The sequence below is a fragment of the Nyctereutes procyonoides genome, unplaced genomic scaffold (assembly GCF_905146905.1).
Source record: "Nyctereutes procyonoides isolate TBG_1078 unplaced genomic scaffold, NYPRO_anot_genome, whole genome shotgun sequence".
Classification (NCBI taxonomy): domain Eukaryota; kingdom Metazoa; phylum Chordata; class Mammalia; order Carnivora; family Canidae; genus Nyctereutes; species Nyctereutes procyonoides.
This window is the reverse complement of record NW_026575051.1, coordinates 25562538-25582375: the sequence shown is the minus strand read 5'-3', so window position 1 is coordinate 25582375 and position 19838 is coordinate 25562538. Positions and strand designations below refer to the sequence as shown.

The 19838-nt window shown below is 36.3% G+C and overlaps 1 long non-coding RNA gene across 1 annotated transcript; it reads left to right on the top strand.

Moving 5' to 3' along the window:
• Positions 1–12181: 12181 nt before the first annotated feature.
• Positions 12182–19596, top strand: LOC129512941 (uncharacterized). Its single transcript, XR_008665110.1, has 3 exons — positions 12182–12654; positions 17830–17888; positions 19396–19596. It is a non-coding gene; the product is annotated as an uncharacterized LOC129512941 (long non-coding RNA).
• Positions 19597–19838: the final 242 nt, after the last annotated feature.

Below are 19838 nucleotides of genomic sequence, written 5' to 3'. Positions count from 1 at the left end.
GAATTTTGTTTATACTGCATCTTTGAAATGAGCATCAGATTTTTCTCTAGGCAGTTACTGCTCCTACAGAAACAAACACAGATGGTGCCCAAACCTCCTACTGAATAGTTCTAGGCAATGGCATTTATCAAAATACCGCAGGTCACTAAATGTGCAAAGACTCAAAACAAACCCCTCATCTCAGTGTCAGGCCAGCACAGTAATTTAGGCAAATAAGCCTTTGTTTGATAATTGAAGGATCTTCTGATTTGTAGAATGTACTAGCACAACACACAGAAAATCTTACATGTAGGCTAAGTTTTACAAAATAGGACATTAAAATGCAATTTCTTTTAGAGAAAAAAATTAGTTTTCTTTACTGATGAGTGTTTCTAGCCAAATTAGAACTACTTTTGGGGGTGTGCATACAGATGTTCTGATTTTACGTTGACCTTCTAGCCAAGCAAAGCAGAGAAAGAAAGGAAACATATTTTAAAGGTATTTTTCCTTATACTCAAACCTTCTAAGAACCCAGTCATTACAGTGCAAGCTTCCTTTCATCATCAAGATAGTCCTTGATTTCTATAACTTAACTCTCTTGATGGGGTCTTGGGCTTGTTTGCTTGCCCTCCCCCTGGCCCACTGAGGGACAGGAAATTTTGACTTCTGAGGCTTCCTTTCCTAGAGCCCAGTCTCAGGGCAACTGTATGTAGCTGGCTCCTGCCAATGGAACTTGGGAGTTGGGACACTGGGAGGAGACAGGAGATTAGAAAGAAGGGAGCAGTCAGGGCACATCTCTCAACATTGCTTGCCTCCTGCACCTTCTCAGGCTACAGCTATGTCTCTCCATGCCCACCTCCTGCTGCTGAATCCTGTCATGTTTCACTCTTACCTGGTAACCAATGGCTCCTGCCTCTTTTCATCCTATGCCCCTCCAGCTAGGGTTGGATGTGGCTTGCTCCTGTCACTGAATGTCCTGTCACCTCACTTTTGTCTGATTGGCTTCTTCTGTCTCTTTCATCACCTGTTTTGTGCTTTCATCAATTCATGAATTGATTAAATCCTCCATTTGATGAATATTCTAAGTGAATCCTGTTTTCCTTGAGGACACTAACTGACCTAGGGCCACTTGCTCAACTGAATTCTTAGGCAAGTAACACTGCTGGAAGTACAGTTCCTCTGCATTTACCAAAAAGATCTCAGAAGTTCTTCTGGAGCATGAAATCCTGCAATCACTGTACCCTTTGCAGATCCTTCTCCTTTAGGTAAATGATGAGTCTCCCATAAGCCCATTCTGTGTCAAGTCCTGAGGTGGAAGCAGAGAAAAAATCTGTTCCTTGTTTCTGCTAACCTTAGTGTCTAGCTTCTAAAAATAACATCTTACAAAGATCGTTCACATTTTTCTCTACACCTCACCCTATTGCATTGCTTGTACTGCTCCCCTTTCCTGAAATGACCCTCTTTTCCTTTTATTTTACTTTGTTGTGTTATCAGTTCTCAATCAAATAACCACCTTTCTAGTAGTGTTCTCTAAACTTTCCTACTCATCGTTGGGTTGACACTCTTGTCCACTCTTTGGGGCCCCATACCGCAGTGTATAAAATATATGCATGTCTTTCTCTCTGTCTTGAATTAGCCTATACGCTCCAAAATGAAAGAATTATGTTTATTTTTGTAGTCCTACTGCTCCAGAACCTCCTTGGCACTGAAGGATTATTAAAAAAAAAAATTGTGGAATTGCTGCTGAGCACTCTGAAAGGTCCAAGGCCTCTTGTGCTGGACAGAAATTAATTTTCGAATCAGGGAGTGAAAGGTTTGTTTTGTTTTGTAGTAGGAATATTTTACTGACAAACACATGAGAGACACTGGTTATCTCACAAAAGCCTAGTGTCTGTGCCCCACTTCTAGACATGCTAAATTTTATTGAGCAACACTGATCAGTAGGGAAATAGACAAAGGGAACAGTAGACTGTAGCAAGTTTAGAACAAAGCTTCTCCAGTCTCCACCTTGTGTCAGGTCTCCTTCAGTAGAAAATGCATCTGTGTTTGGCTTCCTAAATTTAAGCCCTTATTTTCCATGTCCAACTCAATATATGCCCACTGCCTTCACCATCAATTAAGTAAATGCCATGGCTCTAACTCATTTCCTGTGACAAGGATGAACTCAACCATGCTCTGTTTATACCATTTATAATGGCTTTCCCTGCACACTGTGGTCCATGTCATTCCTCATGCGTCTGTTTATTGTACCCAATTAGACTCAGATCTTTGCGTTCAGAGGTACTTTTACTCTCTATCTCCTCACAGCATATTCATAACATAGGCTTGTGAATTACATGTCTTCTACGTTTCACCAATATCTGTGCTAATCTTTTTAGTTTCTTGTCAAATGAACATGTCTCTGTGTTCACTCCATGGTTACCAGTTTCTTAACAGTGAGATCACAGGCAAGTAGGCAACCTTGCTTTGTTTTTGTTTCCTCATCTATAAAATGGAGATGGTGCTAATACCTAACTCACAGGGCTTCTTACTGGACTGATGAAACTAGAGCATGCTAGGCCCTTAGAGTAATGCCTGGCACATAGTAAACCCTCAATAAATGCTCACTAATCATATTCTAATCTCTGTATTATTATTTTAGTGACCAATTCCAAATTAAGGCAGGTATACTTCTAATACAGAATGAATAAATTCACACTAAGATGGAGCAAGGAGAAAAAGAGAGAAAGTACACATAAGTAAGAGGGAGTATAGCCTTAGCTGCATTAGAAATGTAAAATGGCAATCGGAGAAGGACACACATTATATGGTCTCATTCATTTGGGGAATATGAAAAATAGTGACAGGGGATAAAGGGGAAAGGAGAGAAAATGATGAAAATATCAGTGAGGGTGACAGATCATAAGAGACTCCTAACTTTGGGAAACGAACAAGGGGTAGTGGAAGGGGAGGTGGGCGGGGGTTGGGGTGACTGGGTGACGAGCACTGAGGGGGACACTTGACCGGATGAGCACTGGGTGATATGCTATATGATGGCAAATTGAACTCCAATTAAAAATAAATAAATAAATAAATAAATAAATAAATAAATAATAAATAAATAACATGGTTGTGATGTAAAAAAAATAAATATAAAATTAAAAATTAAAAAAAAAGAAATATAAAATGGCACGGTAGAAGGTCAGAATCCTAAGATTTTGTTAGGTCCTCTTGAGCAGTTTTTCTTTCATTTTTATTCCTGGTAGAAAATGTTCCTCCATATACCTTTTACATACCAAATGACAAAGATTACTCTTACCTTTCTTGGTCTAGAAAATTTGGAGAAGAGCTTATCATAATCTACTTTTTAATAACTTCTAGCCAAAGCAAAACAAAAACAAAACAAACAAACAGAACCCCACTCTTGCTAAGAAATCACAAGTGATTTACTTCAATGATTTACAAACTTGTTTGTTTAAAGGCTATTTATTTTCCCCATAGGTGTTTGAATTCCTTTACCTCATCAAGATTGGCACTCCATCTCCCATGTTAACACCATTAGTTCTTTAAAAAAAAAAAAAAGAGGGAACATCCTTCTCTCCTTGACTACACTTTCCCCTGCTTGCTTCTTCTTTATGAAGTATAAAATGTATTTCATTTAACAATACTTATTTAGTTTCTAAATAAAGCCAATTACAGAAGGCCTAGGTGAGGAAGTGACATTTAAGCAACACCTAAAGGAAGAAAAGGAAAGAGCCATTCAAAGTGCTGGAAGAAGAGCAATTTCATGCAGAAAGAACAGTAGTACAGATGTTGTGGTGGGAAAAAGAATGTACATAAGTCGCTGGGTCTGTAACTGGACTCTGGTGAGCAGTGGGAGGGAATGGTATGAGAAGAGCTAGGAAGGTGAGATCACACAGGGTTTTCGGATTGGGGTGTTCTCAGTGCAAACCAGAAGCTGCTTAAAGATAAATAAAGAAGGAGCTAGTGTATATAGGATCCATGTTTCAAAAGATAACCCTGGTTTCTGTATAGAGAATTAATGGAAAGGGGACATCAGGAAAATAAGACAGCCTAGCAGAATATTAAACTAATCTAAACAAGAGAGATTTCTAGCTTAGACTGAAGAGCTGGCAATGGAGATGTAGAGAACTAAATATGAGAGATTCTTAAGAAGTAGAAATGATGAATTGCCCGGGTGGCTCAGCGTTTTGGCACCGCCTTCGGCCCAGGGCCTGATCCTGGAGACTCGGGATGGAGTCCCACGTCCAGCTCCCTGCATGGAGCCTGCTTCTCTCTCTGCCTGTGTCTCTGCCTCTCTCTCTCTCTCTTTCTTCCTTTCTCTCTCTCTCTCTCTCTCTCTCTCTCTCTCTCTCATCTCTGTCTCTCATGAATAAATAAATAAAATCTTAAAAAAAAAGGCTCAAAGGAAAGATCTGCCCTCCTATGCCTACCTAGAAATAATTAATATAGAAATGGCCCTGAGATCAATGACACTACCACAGGAGGAGTGTACAGAAATTAGGCAAGAAAGCCGAGAACTAAATCTGAAATATCAGAATGTGAGATCTAGTGAAGAGGAAAAACACGCAAACATAACTATTTGGTTAATTCCTACTCATATTCTATCACTCAGGCCAGACATTGGCTCTTTAAGACAAAACTTCGTCTCTTTCCCTATTAAGCCAAGCTGTGCTAGAATGACTGCCCTCTTCTCTGCTCCTGTGGTTTTTCCATGTTATTGCTACGCCAGATATTATTGGTTATTATTTGTCCACTCCACATGAGGCTGACCTTGAGGTGGAACATGTGTTCATCTCTAAATTCCAAAGATCAACCACACCACCTGATGGAAAGTGCAAAATACAGACGTTCTGACTGACTAAGCAAATGAATTGCATAATCTGACTCTACTAGAATGGGGATAGAAAAAGGTAGTGATGATAATGTGGTGACAGAAGGCTTCAAGTGGCTGGGGAACGCTTAGGACATCTTTGTTTTCATGGTGATAGTATTACTGGCCACTCCTCTTTCTCATTATGAAGTCAGATTCTACTCTTACCCTACACGAAGACTTTGGGACATTGGGCTCACGTGTGTTGTACTACAGGAACTATATATAGAGATAGTGGAATAAATGAAAATATTTCAAGGAGTTTGAAAGGCAGCTAATTTCATAAAAACTCAAGATGGCATAATACTGAGGGCCTTTTTAAAGTATATCTTTAAATATTATTATAGTAATTTGGTTTTGCTTCTTTATATGAAATTTAAAATAAAGGGAAAAAAAGGTATGTTGGGTCAATTTGCGATCTGAATATGAGTCCCTTCCAAGACAATTTTCTATACTTTTTTAAAAATATATTTTATTTATTCATGAGAGACAGAGAGAGAAGCATACTCCCTGCCGGGAGCCCAATGCAGGACTCGATCCCAGGAACCCAAGATCATGACCTGAGCCAAGGCACTGACCAACTCCCAAGCTATTCTTAATTAGAACCGCTTTTTTTGTGATTTCAGTGCTATGTCTTATGATTCTCATTGAGAGGAGTACAGCTGGTCCATGAATGCTATGGATGCATTAGATCATTGCTTCCATATATATATTTGTTTGCTTCCATATATTTTTATACACATTAATCATTCACAATTTGGCCTTTGAAAACAAAAACTAACATTAAAGAGTCTGTGACCTCTACATCACAACATTTAAGGACTAAAGTAGAATAAGCATTCATAAATACTTCATAGCAAAATAAATAAATAAATGAAATGCATAAAAGATGATAGAGACTAATTAAGTAATGTGCACTTATATCCACAAAAGGTCTCTGGACACATAGTGGTATTATATCCTCTACTTCTTTAACTGTGAAACAGAATTGGTTGTAAGACAAATTAATGAAAGCTTTTAAACATAAGAGATAAATAATCAGCAACATTTTGGATATTGATTATGAGAAGCATCTGATTTCAAAATTTAAAAAGTGTGGCTTTTAAATTATTTTTAAAAACCCAATGTGTCACAACTAAGCTGAACTGAATTAATTTCTGTGTCAAGGAGAAATGGTCAGCAAATGTTTTAGGACTCAGTATTTGAGTTAAAGAATTATCTATGATTACATATAACTGTAGATAATTACATATTAACTTACATAAACATTATGTTTTATTGACTTATTGATATCTCTGTTGGTAAAAATACTGAGGTTGGTCCCTCCTTTGAGATATAAAATAAGTGAAATTATAGACCTAAGTATGAAAATCCCACACACCAATTTATTATTGTTGCCACCAGTAAACATATTTTCATGTTTCAGCATTTATAGGATGCTTTGACAGTCATTTCTCGGTGATCTTATTTTATCCTTAGATCTATAACAGTAGAGGTTCTAAAGATGATAGAATTGTGCATTTGAATACATACCATATATACTAATTTTCTACTTGTCTCTTCCTGATAAAAGTTAGATACAAAAGAGTCTAAATACCTAATAAAGCTTTCTGATTGAATAGGTGATGAAATGTATTTTTTAGAAGGTGAAGATGGTGTTATGGTTGCCAAGAAGCCTCACGGACTCTTCTGAACATACACAAAAGCCAAATACAAAGACCATATTCTTCACAACTTTGTAAGTTCAAGAAACCAGAATAATGATCTTCTTAATACTAGATAGATCAATAATATATATTAAAGCATCTTCCTACAATTCCCAAGTGCTTTACATTTGCATGCTATGAATAATGTCCATATAATTTTTTTATTATATAATAAATGGTCCTCCAGAAATGATGAGTTGTGTGGGGTTTTTTTTTAAGATTTTATTTATTTATTCATGAGAGACACAGAGAGAGAGAGCCAGAGACACAGGCAGAGGGAGAAACAGGCTCCTGGGACTCCATCGCAGGACCCCGGGATCATGACCTGAGTCAAAGGCAGATTCAACCACGGAGCCACCTAGGTGCCCCTGTATTTTTTTTTAAACCATGAAAAGCAACACAGAAGCGAAAAGGTAGTTGTCCTCTGGGGTACAGACACATACTGTATTTTTTTTTTTGGCCCTGCCTACTTTTTTAAAATCTAGAAGGGTTCTCTAAACACAAACTATTGGATTGGTTTGTTTATTTTAAAGATTTTATTTATGTGAGAGAGAGAGAACGTGAGTATGCTAGAGCACAAGTGGGTGGAGTAGCAGGCAAAGGGAGAGGGAGAAGTAGACTCCCTGCTGAGCAGGGAGCCCAACATGGCTGGATCGCAAGACCCTGGGATCATGACCCCAGCCAAAGGCAGATGCTTAATGCACTGAGCCACCAGGTGCCCCAGTTTGTTTGTTTTTTTTTTAAAGTTAATTTTGCCACCAGTTTTTTTTTAAGGTTTATTTATTTGAGAGAGGGAGAGAGAGTGTGTGTATGTGCAAGCAGAGGGAGAGGGAGGGAAAGAGTCTCAAGTAGACTTCTCTACCCTCTGAGTGTGAAGCCCCACATAGGGCCATCCCATGATCAAGACCCTGATATCATGACCTGAACTGAAAACAAGAGTAGGAACCTCAACGAACTGATGCACCTGGTACCCCTAAACACAGACTATTGTAATACACATGGTGTTCTGAGTTTATTTAGTGCTCATTTTAGAAAAACGTATCTCTATTTATAGCACTGTGTGCTTATTTATATAACATTCCTATAACTGGAAACTACCAAAAGGAAAGATCGCCACTATTAGAAATATCAGTGCTGTCTTGTGGGCCTAGGGAATTGACAAGATCTTGCCAGTATTCAGCAACTGAACATGGTTCCAGCCACTTTGCAGGGACTGACTCAGTGAATCCTGTCAGCAACTTTATGAATAGGTGTAATGCTACCTCTGTTTTACAAATACGGAAATTGAGGCTCAGAGATTTTAAATAACTTTCCATAACCATGCAATTTGTAGATGTTAACCTGAATGAAAATACAAGAAACTGTTCAAAGCACACACACACAAAAATGTATGTTTATTAAAAGAACTATGAGAGATGCTGCCATCATCATAATCATTAGCCTAAATAACACAGTTCTATTTACATGGGAAATTGGGGTGTTATCAGAAGTTATATAAAGAAAATAAGGGTGATCCATTATCAAATGAGTTGGAAATGTGAAGTATATGTATGTGTGTGTGTGTCTAAATATATACAGATCAGAACACACACACACACCAGAATTTACACATTCAGATGAGCTCTCTTTTAAGTGGCCATCATGGGGAGCCACATATCATCCAATTAAATTTTAAAATTCCTTTTGGGAGTTGGCTTTAAAGAACTACATCTTAAGGGGTGCTGGGTGGCTCAGTCGGTCAAGCATCTGCCTTTGGCTCAGATCATGATCCCTCCCAGGGTCCTGGGATTGAGCCCTGAGTCAGGCTCCCTGCTCAGCAGGAGTCTGCTTCTCCCTCTCCCTCTGCCCCTCACCACCCCCACCCCCACTCATGTTCTCCTTCTGTCTCTCTCAAATGAATAAACTTAAAAAATCTTTAAAAAAAACCCTACATCTTAAGTATGTGCACACTGGTCTCATCCTTTCAGAATTGAAGAATTTCTGGAAATAATCAAAACTATTTGGAGCAAATTGAAATTGAGACTATCAAGTAATGAAATTGATTTTCTTGTAAAACTTATAAATTGGTTCTGAGAACAATTACAAAAGTAGATTAGAACATATATGTTAGAATATGATAGTATTGTTTAAGTAGACACATAGGCTGATAACATGCCTGCTTTGGGGAAGCAAATGCAACTTTTTACATTATGTAAGGGGTTATATATTTAAGTGCCTTCAAACAAATTAAATATATGAAATCCTTGGGTATATAAGGCAATAGGTATTAAAGGAATGATGAAAATAAGAAAGTGAGTGTCCCACCTTGCAGATAAAAATAAACAAAAACATTGGGATCCCTGGGTGGCTCAGCGGTTGAGTGTCTGCCTTTGGCTCAGAGCATGATCCTGGCGTCTTGGGATCAAGTCCCACATTAGGCTCTCCCTCTGCCTGTGTCTCTCATGAATAAATAAATAAAATCTTTTTTAAAAATTCACTGCAAATAAAACAAAACAAAAGCTTCTATTATCGAGGTAAAGGATGTATAAAGGGAATTATTTTCAGTTTGAGTCTTTTTTTTAATCTCTTGAGGTGTCCTTTGAGTTATATCTGCTAAACCCTAGGGTTTTCCAGACATTATAATATAGAAATGTGACTAGGTTTCACTGTAAGCAGACCTGGTTTTGAATCAGATAGACATGTACAGATAAGTTACCTGATCTCTCCAAGTCTCAATTTTCTCATTTAAAGAGCTATTAAACTGAAAGGATTAAATGTGACAATGCAAAGCTTCACTTAGCCTAATGCCTGGGATAGCCTCAAATAAACGGTGATAATTTATTTGATAATTAGAATTTAAGCACCATAATGTTTAAACAATTGGAAAACCCTATTTTATTTTGATCTCTATCTTTGCATAGAATTTTTAGTATTCCTTTGACCAGCCCTTTAACCACTATTTACTAAACATATCCTAAGCACAGACCATTATGCCAGAGACTAGGGATACAAAGGTGAAATGAGTAAGTCGTATTGGCAAAGGTTTATGACTGGAGAAATGAAGCTCATACCAGATTATAATACCAGTGAGGGGAAATAGTGCATGAAAGATACACATGAAGAGCTGTAGAACCTTGGGGGGAAAGATGCGGATTCTGACAGGGACAGGAAAGACTTTAGTGCTACAGGATGACAAAGGAAAAATTGGATGGTCTCAAGTAGAAATCTATGGAAAGAGAGGCTTTAAGTAATTAGAACATTCATAAGGCAAAGAATGGAGACCCAAAAGTGCAGAGTATTTTCAGAGAAGTACAATTAGTTCTGTGGATTCATAGTTTCAAATGCTTAAAAAAAAGTCACACTTAGAATGTAAACTCCAGGCAGATTTGTGAGGCCTGGAATTCTGAATGAACAAAAATGGATTTTTACATAATAGGCAATGGTAAGCCACTGCAAGCTTTTGAACATGGGATTGGTATGGTAAGTGCCATATTTTAAGAAGCCTAATCTGGAAGCGTCTGAGAGTGTGTGTTGAAGAGTAAAAAAGTAAGCAAAAAGACAACTAGGAAAAATGTTGAAGTAACCCACAGGGGAATGGAAGTGCACTGCTGTCAATAGAAAGAAGGGCATGAGGGTGATTGAAAGCAGGGAGGGTAAAGGACTTCTTTGAAAGTTGTGTTTCTTTACCAAGCCCAAGACTATAACTTAGATTTTATGCTTTTGGGGGTGATTTGGGGCATGCTTTTGGAGACAACCAAGGTTAGTGGCTTTGGACCATCACCTGAAGGAGATGTAAATAGGAGCTTGTCTGGGAAAGTGGCGACAAAGATGAGAAGACAAGAATGAGTATGAGAGAAAGACTTGACAAAACTAAGTCTAGTATTCAAATTACAAATTCATCTGTATTCTGTCTTTGCCATCTTTCTTTAGCATTTACCACTTGGTAATGTCCACAGCCTCTGTATCAACTTACCTGATCCCTGATGTGTCTATTAAAGAAAAGTTTTCCTTATAACATTTCTCTTCCATGACATTAAAGATGAGTGGATCCAGTTCAACAAGCAAAGATAAAAAATTATTCTTTGCTTCTTACAGGGCTGGTGGTCATTCTCGGGACAAGAGAGTAAGTCATTTGGGGTTAGTGGCTGGCTATTAAGTTAACATTAACCTCCTTCAAGACAGACAGTTATGAATAATAGAAAAGGGATCCTTAGAGAAAAGTAAAGAGCAAGACTGACTCACTACGCACCCAGTAGTTTTCTGTAGCATGCAAAGGAGCAGGACGTTGTGCAACTAATGCAATGTTTTCACATGTTGAATTGGTTCCCGAGTGTTGGGTTAAACATCGTATAATGATATTTTATACAAGTCACTGGAGTCCCCTAGAGTAAATATGTAAAACGACTGAGAGATTACTCTCCTACCATAAGATTGACTAAAAGGTGATTCTCCTACAGCACTTTATAAATCTATATGAACTTTCAGTAGAAATATTTAAACTTACACTGAACTAGAGTGATATAGTTTAATGAACACTATGTAGCCTTCACTCTGCCTCAATAATCATCAGTACCTTGACAATTGTTGCCACGTTTTTTTTTATTATCCCTAGTACTTTTTATTGGAATATTTTAAATAAAATATCAAACATGTTGTTTGTAAATAATTCAGTATGCATTTCTAACTTTTAAAAACTTTCTAACACAATGAATGCACTTCTGATACTTAATATCATCCATTACCCATTCTATATACACATTTCTCCAATTATGACAAAGATGTTCCTTTATAAGTTATTTGTTCAAAACAAAATTCAAACAAGATTCACACATCACTTTTGATTATTATGTCCATACCAGTCCTCCCTTCATTTATTCTTGATATTTATTTGTTGGAAAAACAAATTTCATTTTATATTTTATAGCCAGGTTGCCACACTACTTTCTACTTCTAAAGAAAAACTTTAATTCATTCAACATCTGTTCAATTACTGTATAATGAACAATGACTATGTACAGGACAGTATACTGGTGCAGAGAATGATTCAAACATGTTTGTAAATCAAGGTCCCTACTGCTAGGACTTTACAATCTGAAAGAAAAATAAAAATAATAATGCACAAATATAATGACAACAAAATGTCAGTAGAAGTTATTAATTAAGTTGTATAAGATGCTATGTTTAAATCAGGCAGAGGCATGATTTAAAAGATAAAGGGACTCTTGTTAGGTAAGCTGACATGTGACAGGATGGTTTAGAATGGCAAGCAATTCAAGAGGCATAAGAGAACTAAAAATAGAAACTAAACCCTATGATTGAAAAACTTGAGGAAAAAGAAAAGAACAAACTTTAGAGGTGAAGGAAGTAAGAGATACATTCAAGAGATAATAAAGGAAATGATTCAGTTAAAGCAGGACATTTGTGAAAGAGACACAGGTAAGTAGAGGGCAAATTTGGGAAGATCTTGAATGGCAGGCAAATTGTTTGAATATGTCCTCTAGAGCAGGGAACCATCCACTCCATTCAGTTTTCCATATACCGGAGACTGTTGGACATGATGTAAACATAGATATTATATTAGTAAGCAAAATGCATCAGTTCATTTCATAAGCAAGCTTTAAAAAAACTGTGTGTGTATTCTAATAGCATTTTCAAATATTTATAGCAAGTTGGCAAGATAATTTAATGTTTTATTTTGCCCAACAGCTAGATGCTCCACTTAAAGGAATACAAACAAATTGGAGCTGATTTAACCAACACATACTACTCAGCAACTGAGAAAACTTTGTGGAAGGATTAATTGTTTGTGGCATAGTATACAACAATAATAACAACAACTCAACAAATCTGCCATAGGAGAAATAGAAGATAATTATTAAGGATAGATAACCTAACGCTGAATACCTCAGACTCTGCATTTTTCATCTTCTATGAAAATACAGTAAAGTTGTAATATGTCTCTTTGGTTTTGCTTATCACAAAAATATATGCTGACCCAAATGTTCTCTTTGCTAGCATAATGCCAATTGATTTTCATCATTAAGAGATCCTCAAATGATAGCTGAATTTTCAAAGACTTCAAAGAAAGTATCTATCGGACTTAATGTAGCTTGATTGGTAAGTATTTTCTTCTTGCATGCTTATTCCAGGTATCCATACCCATAGATTTAAATATTTTTGAGTGCTCACATATACCAGATTTTGCGCTAGACTTTTGAGGCAATAAAATTCTGCATCAGGTGTGGTCCTGTTCTTCTAGAGGCTTATATCCTAATACAGATGACTAAACATAGTAAAGGCAGGATTGAAATAGAGTTGTCAAATTGGATTAAATTACAGTTTGCGACAGCAGCACTATTGACATTTTGGATCAGCTCATTCTTAGTGGTAGGGACTGTCCTGTATATAGTGGGATGTTTAGCAGCATCCCTGACTTCTGGCATCTACCCAGGAGACACCAATAGCACCTTCCCACTAGGGACAACTAAAAGTATCTCCAGATATTGCCCATATCTAAAGACTGAGGGAAAAATCACCTGTAGTTTTAAACCACTGTATTAGATGGAAAGTGCTATGTGCATTTTGTGAATGAAGAGAATTTGTGGTTGGGGAAATCAAGGAAAGTCCCTAGAGGGGAGAGTGAGTGGTTGAAGTAGGCTGAGAAGAGAAGAGCATTTCAGGAGTGGAGAAGATGGTAAGAAAGTAGCCAACTGGAGATGGGAAGCCAAGTGGATAAGCATAAATTATGTTCCCAAGTCACATGGAGCACTAAGCGTTCAGGAGGTGGTTAAGAGAGAAAAATTGAGCAAGTGAAAAGTAATCCTATCATGAAGGTCCTTGACTGTATAAAATAAAGAGATTGTTTTTCATTTTGTAGGGATGCCATTGGAAAACATAAGTGAAATGAATAAAGCATTGTTTGGAAATGTTAAAATGGCAGTTCAAGGCAGAATGACTTGGGCAAATGAGAAAGCCCATTTTAGGTGTGGGACTCAGTTTGGTGTGTTTGGTGTGTTAAATACACAATTTGGCAGAAACTGGAGAATGTATTTGTGGGAGGTGTATTTCCCAACATGGGATGAGAGAAGGAAACACAGAAGTTAAGAAGTAAATTTAATAGCTTGCTTCTATATTTGAGGTCATAAATTGTTGTTGAAATTTTTTTCTCATAATAGAGTTGACACTTCATAATAACAGAGATGATTGGCAGATATGCCCAGATTCTCTGAGATTCCATGAAGTGGAAAGTTGTAACTGATGTTGCAGAGTTATAAAGACAAAGATAATATTATTCTAAAAAATAACTGCTTAATGACATAGAAACTATGAATCCAGGCATTTAACTAATCTTGCTGATAAAAAGTATTCAATTAAAACCCCAAGTCCTGGCACAGAAATTTGTCTGCTAAAATTAATATTTATCCACATTAAGGTTCACACCATACAACCAGATTGTTGAAAGTCTCCTCATTTCTCTCATGCCTTTAGAGGATTTTGATCTAAGTTTATCTTCATGTCCCCATTGCAAACATGAAATATGAAGACAGGAATTATGAAGACAGGACACAATTCAATTCCATGTGCTATGTGTCTGTAGTACTTGAACTTCAAAAAAATCCCACCAAAAGGGTCAAAATATGTACTTAGTAAACTTACTCTTGATTAGTAACTATACTGTTCATTTGCTCTGAAAAGATTTACTATCCTTTGAGTATCAAAACCTCTCATGTACAGACAATATAATATTACAAATAGGGAGAAAAGGAAACAAACAACAAAGAGGCCCAGTAAATCCTTACTTCCCCTTCCCCCACCACAGCTGCTTCCACCTTTACCCAACTCAACTCTGACTTAGATCCAAGAAAGGGGCATCTGAAATCACAGGGACTTTCCAGTCTTTGTTTGCCAACAGGCTAGTATTTTTTTTCTAGAAATTCTTAAACTTAGACATTTAATATTATGACACCAGAAAATTAAAATGTACTTTTTTGAAAAATGTGGATGCAGTGAAGTCATAAGAGAATAACTGAATAGGAAGAAATGAGGTTCTTGGGAAGTCAGTAGGAAAAAAATTAATCTCAGGCACAAGAATTTTGAATAAGCAAACTCGAGTTTCATAAGCAGAGAATTAAATACTGGTGGAAATTCAAGAGGGCTTTTTTTCTTCCCGACAGTTAGATATAAAATAGGTAATAATTGAAAGAAACTTGAATAGTTGAGACAAGAGACTGATGCAATAATCCAGATGTTGTTCATTTATCAAAAGCAATTTATAAGGATTCTCAGATTAATGGCACTTTATTAGATACAAATTAATGCTTACTTGAACTAGGGCAGTGACTACAGAAATGGAAACGATCCTACTGAATATTAATAAAATGATTAAACCAGCTCAGTGCCCATTTTTTCTTGAGGCCTTTATTCCTACATTTACTAGACTTTACATATTTGAAATGCATTCACAGTTTTGGGATTCTTTCCTAAAATAAACTGCATTAAGAATCATGGGAAGAATTCGGCTAATAGTTGCCGATCAACTGCTTGTCATTCTGTACCAAGATGACATATTTTTCTGAGTGAAACAGCACTAAGTAGTAAAGATGAAGGGGAGGAAGGTTGGTGGGGAGCAGTATTACTCCCTCCAGGTTTTATCAAAGGCTGTATTTCTGTCAGTCACCAGAGAATTTAAATCCATCCCAGTCCTATAAGAATGCTTTTAGTGAGTTGTGAGCATGTTCATTAAAAGAAATGAATGAGCTAAATGGCCACCATTATTGATCATTTCTGCTCTGTAGCTTTAGACTGGAAATGGTTTTCAAGGGTCCTAAAAGTGTTTTCCCATGTTTTTTTGTTTGGTTGGTTAGTTTTTGTTTTGTTTTGTTTTGTTTTGTTTTTTCTTAATTTCATCTGCAGCACCATGGACTCAACCCATACTAGCCACATCTGATCTGTTCCATTAGGACACTGGGAGTAACTGTTAATGAATAAATGAAGTGCATTTGAAAGACTTTTTTTAAAAAAAGACTTTTCTAATCCTTCTGTATAATTTAAAATTTAAACAAATTGTTAGAAACCTCACTTGTAGCTCCATTTCTGACTTTGGCTTAAAATATAAATCTAAAAAAATAAATCTAAATGATCCAAGAAATCTAAAAATAAGGCTGAGAAGTAAAATCTCTCAGTCACTCTCCTAGCTTATCAACATAACATTCACCACTTAGAATTGTTAAAGTAATATTAATTACAATTACATGCTTTTTCAGTATTTTATAAAATTGTTAGGTGATATAAATGAAATGAGTTTTCTTTTATGTAAGATAAAAGATCCTTTTTGGAAGGATAATGTATTTAAATATAATCAGTGGTCATATTTGTCTATTTTAAGTGCTTGATTAATATAAAAGTATCCCAATCTATATGTTAATATATACTTTTTTATGAAGAAATGTCCATGGACTCCCATTTTTATTTCCTTAGTCCTACAATCAACAAACATTTGTTGATACAGCTGTTTTGTGTTAAATGCAGTACAAGGCACCGTGTATGTGAGGGTATATAAGACAGAGCTCCGCATTTTCAAGGAATTGACAATTAAAGTGGTGCATGCAGAGGAAAGACAATTCATTAAACTGATACATGCAGAAAAATGTAAAAAGTGCTATCATGAAATGAGCATTTAGGAGAATACATAAGTCAGAGTAAGGGTTTTGTATCTTTTTTCCAGTATATTTAAAATCCTGACAAAGGGACGCCTGGGTGGCTCAGCAGTTAAGTATCTGCCTTTGGCTCAGGGCATGATCCTGAAGTTCCAGGAATGAGTCCCACATCAGGCTCCCTGCAGGGAGCCTGCTTCTCCCTCTGCCTATGTCTCTGCCTCTCTATGTCTCTCTTGAATAAATAAATAAAATCTTAAAAATACATACATAAAATAAAATAAAATCCTGACAAAAATCTCAGAAATATCCTATGAAAAATGGTATGTGTCTTCTATAAATTGTTCAATATCCTCATGGTATCTAGAGGGCTTGAAGAAATCTATGGTAACTACCAGTTTCTTTTTACATAAATTCATTAAATATCTCCCCATTCTGACATTCCTATGAAATCTTTAAAACCTACCACATTTTATTTGAGGATTATCTTCTTGAGTCAAAATTCTTGTTTCTCCCCCCTTTCTTTCCCAATTTTCTCCTAAATAAGTCTAGAAGCAGTTCTTTTATTTCACTGATAAATATGATTTATCTGCTTTTGAAAGAAAAAAAAAGAAACCCTGAAAAACCTGTGGTGCATTTTCTGCTTCAGTAAATGGGTCACACTTTGTCAAATCCTGAATATATTAAGCTTTTGTGAAGTTCTGTTTTTCTCAAATAGGAGGTTGCTACACTGGATATCAAAGGGTAATTTATTTTGTTCTAAGGAAGCTTTTACTCAGTTTGCTTTTTTTTACCTCATAAAGATAACTCAGATAAATTAGAATGTTTAAAGAAAGAAAATATTGGTTTTCATTTTTATTTGTGAAATTGCATGCTACCCTTCATATATGGAAATTTTGTTTTGTTTTGTTTTGTTTTGTTTTTTTGGAGATGTTTATTTCAAATTGAGATCTGTAAGATATCTGCTTTGTTAATTTTCTAGTGGCAGTGATGAATTTGATGCAATCCATCCCAAAGGAAAATGGCCCTGTCAGAAAGTAACTTCTACCAACAGGGAGATCAGAATTCGCCATCCTCATAGGGACTGACCCAAAAGCATTGGTGCCAACAAATATAGCTATAAATAAATGGAGGTAGAAAGTATATGTAATCAAGAATATGACATTCACACTTACCTGAACATATTTAATTGGACCTAACCATCTACTTTTTGTATCCAAACTACTTTTCAAAATTGTTTATGCTATGACTTTCTTAGGAGGAACTAATTCCATTCCGTCAAACTTTTCAACTAAAATGATAAAATGCAATATGTACACATACTAATGTGAGAAAAATTTTGTTCTAATAAAGCACCTAGCACCATGTCTGGAATACCACAAGTGTTCATTAAGTATGTTCTTTCTCTATTTCTCCAAGAGATTTATCATGATAAATTATTTTGAGTGGGCTTATTTCTCATATTAGGACCATTCCAAGTACTACATGACAGTTTTTCAAACGATCATTTGGTATTAAAACAATAGTCCAGTTACTAGGTATATTAAACTTTATTTCAACTCACAAATTTCTGTTGGCCACACTCACATTAGTTGGTGTAAGTCTTTTCACAAACATAGTTGTTCCCATTTTCTTTCAGAACATTTTCATCATGCTGAAAGCAACATCAGCAGCCCTGTGAAAGGAATAAATGGGCATGTAAGTGGACACTGATACTGACATCTGGGAAGCAACTTTTACCTTCCCCATTTCATCTGTTTCCATGTCTTTTTCAAATCCTATATTTACATCTCCAGAGACTTTCACAGTCTTCCAACCAGTTATCAGTTGGGTGCTCTTATTGATTCATCTATGACTTTCATCTCTCCTCCAATTTCAACCAAATGCCCATTTTTGAGGAGAAAAACCTTTGAAATTAATTCAAAATCCAAACACATGCTGACAATTTGTGCTTTCCCCACAACTACCATCCTAGATTCTCGTCTCTGCTGCTTCACATGTAAGTGGTTGACATTGCTTACCTCCCTCCTCCAATCCCCTTTCACCAGATCACCCTACTGACTGAAAGCTTTAGAAGCATTTCTGCCATATTGATGCTCCCAGCTTAAAAAACTTAATTGATCTCCCATTTCTTTCAAATCAAATTTTCCTAGTTTGCACTTAAGGTCCAATACTTTGGACTTTAAACTCATCTTTAAATGCCACTGATATATTTATTTATATCAACTCAACAGTTTTAACTCAACAGATAGCCCTGTATACAAAGTCATGACCACATATATTGATAGTTAAATTTAGCTCAGCCACTGTTTTGGAAGTATTTTCTGACCCTTTCCCCTTGTTTCTGATGTGGGTTAGGTATACCTCCCCTCTTAGAGTACCTCCAACAAATCCATCAGAAAATGGAACAATGTATTGTCATTTTTTGCTTATTTGTCTCTATCCTCCACTAGGATGTAAATTTCTAATGGGCAGAAACATGTCCTATCCATCTTTATAGCTCTAATATCTACCATGTAATTGGCACATAGGAAATGCTGAAAAATGATTACTGAAATAATGACATTACCTACGTTAGGGCTGTATTTCTGATTCCAAAAACTTACTTATGTGTCTCTTCTAGGTAAAAAGCTGCTTTTCTCTTTCTTTTTCTTTTACCTCATAAACTCTCAAATGTAACCTCTTTGGAAATAGTCAGATGTTCATCAAAGAAAGGGAAAGATATGACTTGAGTTTCCAACTTAAAATAATTTGTTTCTAAAGCAATAGTGCCTCTCACTAAGGAGTCTTAAAAGCCACAGAACCAAGAGACAGATAGTATATGTTGACATAAGCCTCCAATACTCAACTCGGCCCTAGATATGATGCCCTGAACTCCAAGATGTCATTCTTTGGTACAGTTTATATTCCCCATACGTAGAGCCCAGCTCTTCCCTTTTAGTGATATGATGAAATATGTCCCTTGCTCAATACTGTTGTTGTTGTTTCCTGGCCACTCTTCTCTTTCCCAATGTCCAAGGACCCCTAAAACAGATAATCTGCTCCACTGATACCTATTCTGCAATTCTTCATTGCAGGCATCAGCTCCGAATTTACTCTGCTCTATAAGTATACACTGTATTGTTGCCATAATATGACCCATTATTGTATGTGAGAATTTCCCAAGAAAGCTTTTCTCAATCATGTACCTCTGGTTTGGTTCTAGGTACTTTCCTCGAAAGACAATCCTTTTTACTGCCGAAGACATTGGAAATCTTCAATAGTTGGAGCTGGGGCCTTCACCAAAAAGCTGTCTTTTACCTAAGTCTTTGCTCTACCTTTCACTCCTGTAATCAATTCTGGTACAAGTATGATCTTCAGCTATCAGGCCATATCATACAGCTGTAAAATTTGAAAATAAACAGGTGTTTAAAATATGTGCATATCTACGTTTCTTTCTACTAGTCTCATTTCTTTCCAGCTCAGTATAGTGTTTAGCAAATAATTCAATAGGCAGGAGTAAGATTGTAAAAAATGAAATTTTCAGTCATTTTCACTCATTTCATAGACCTGTCATGGGCACGATATGAAGCACACACAAGTTCTGTCTTTCCACAACAGCAGCTTCATTCAGTCATAAAGCAAGGTTAACATAATTATAAAGCAGGT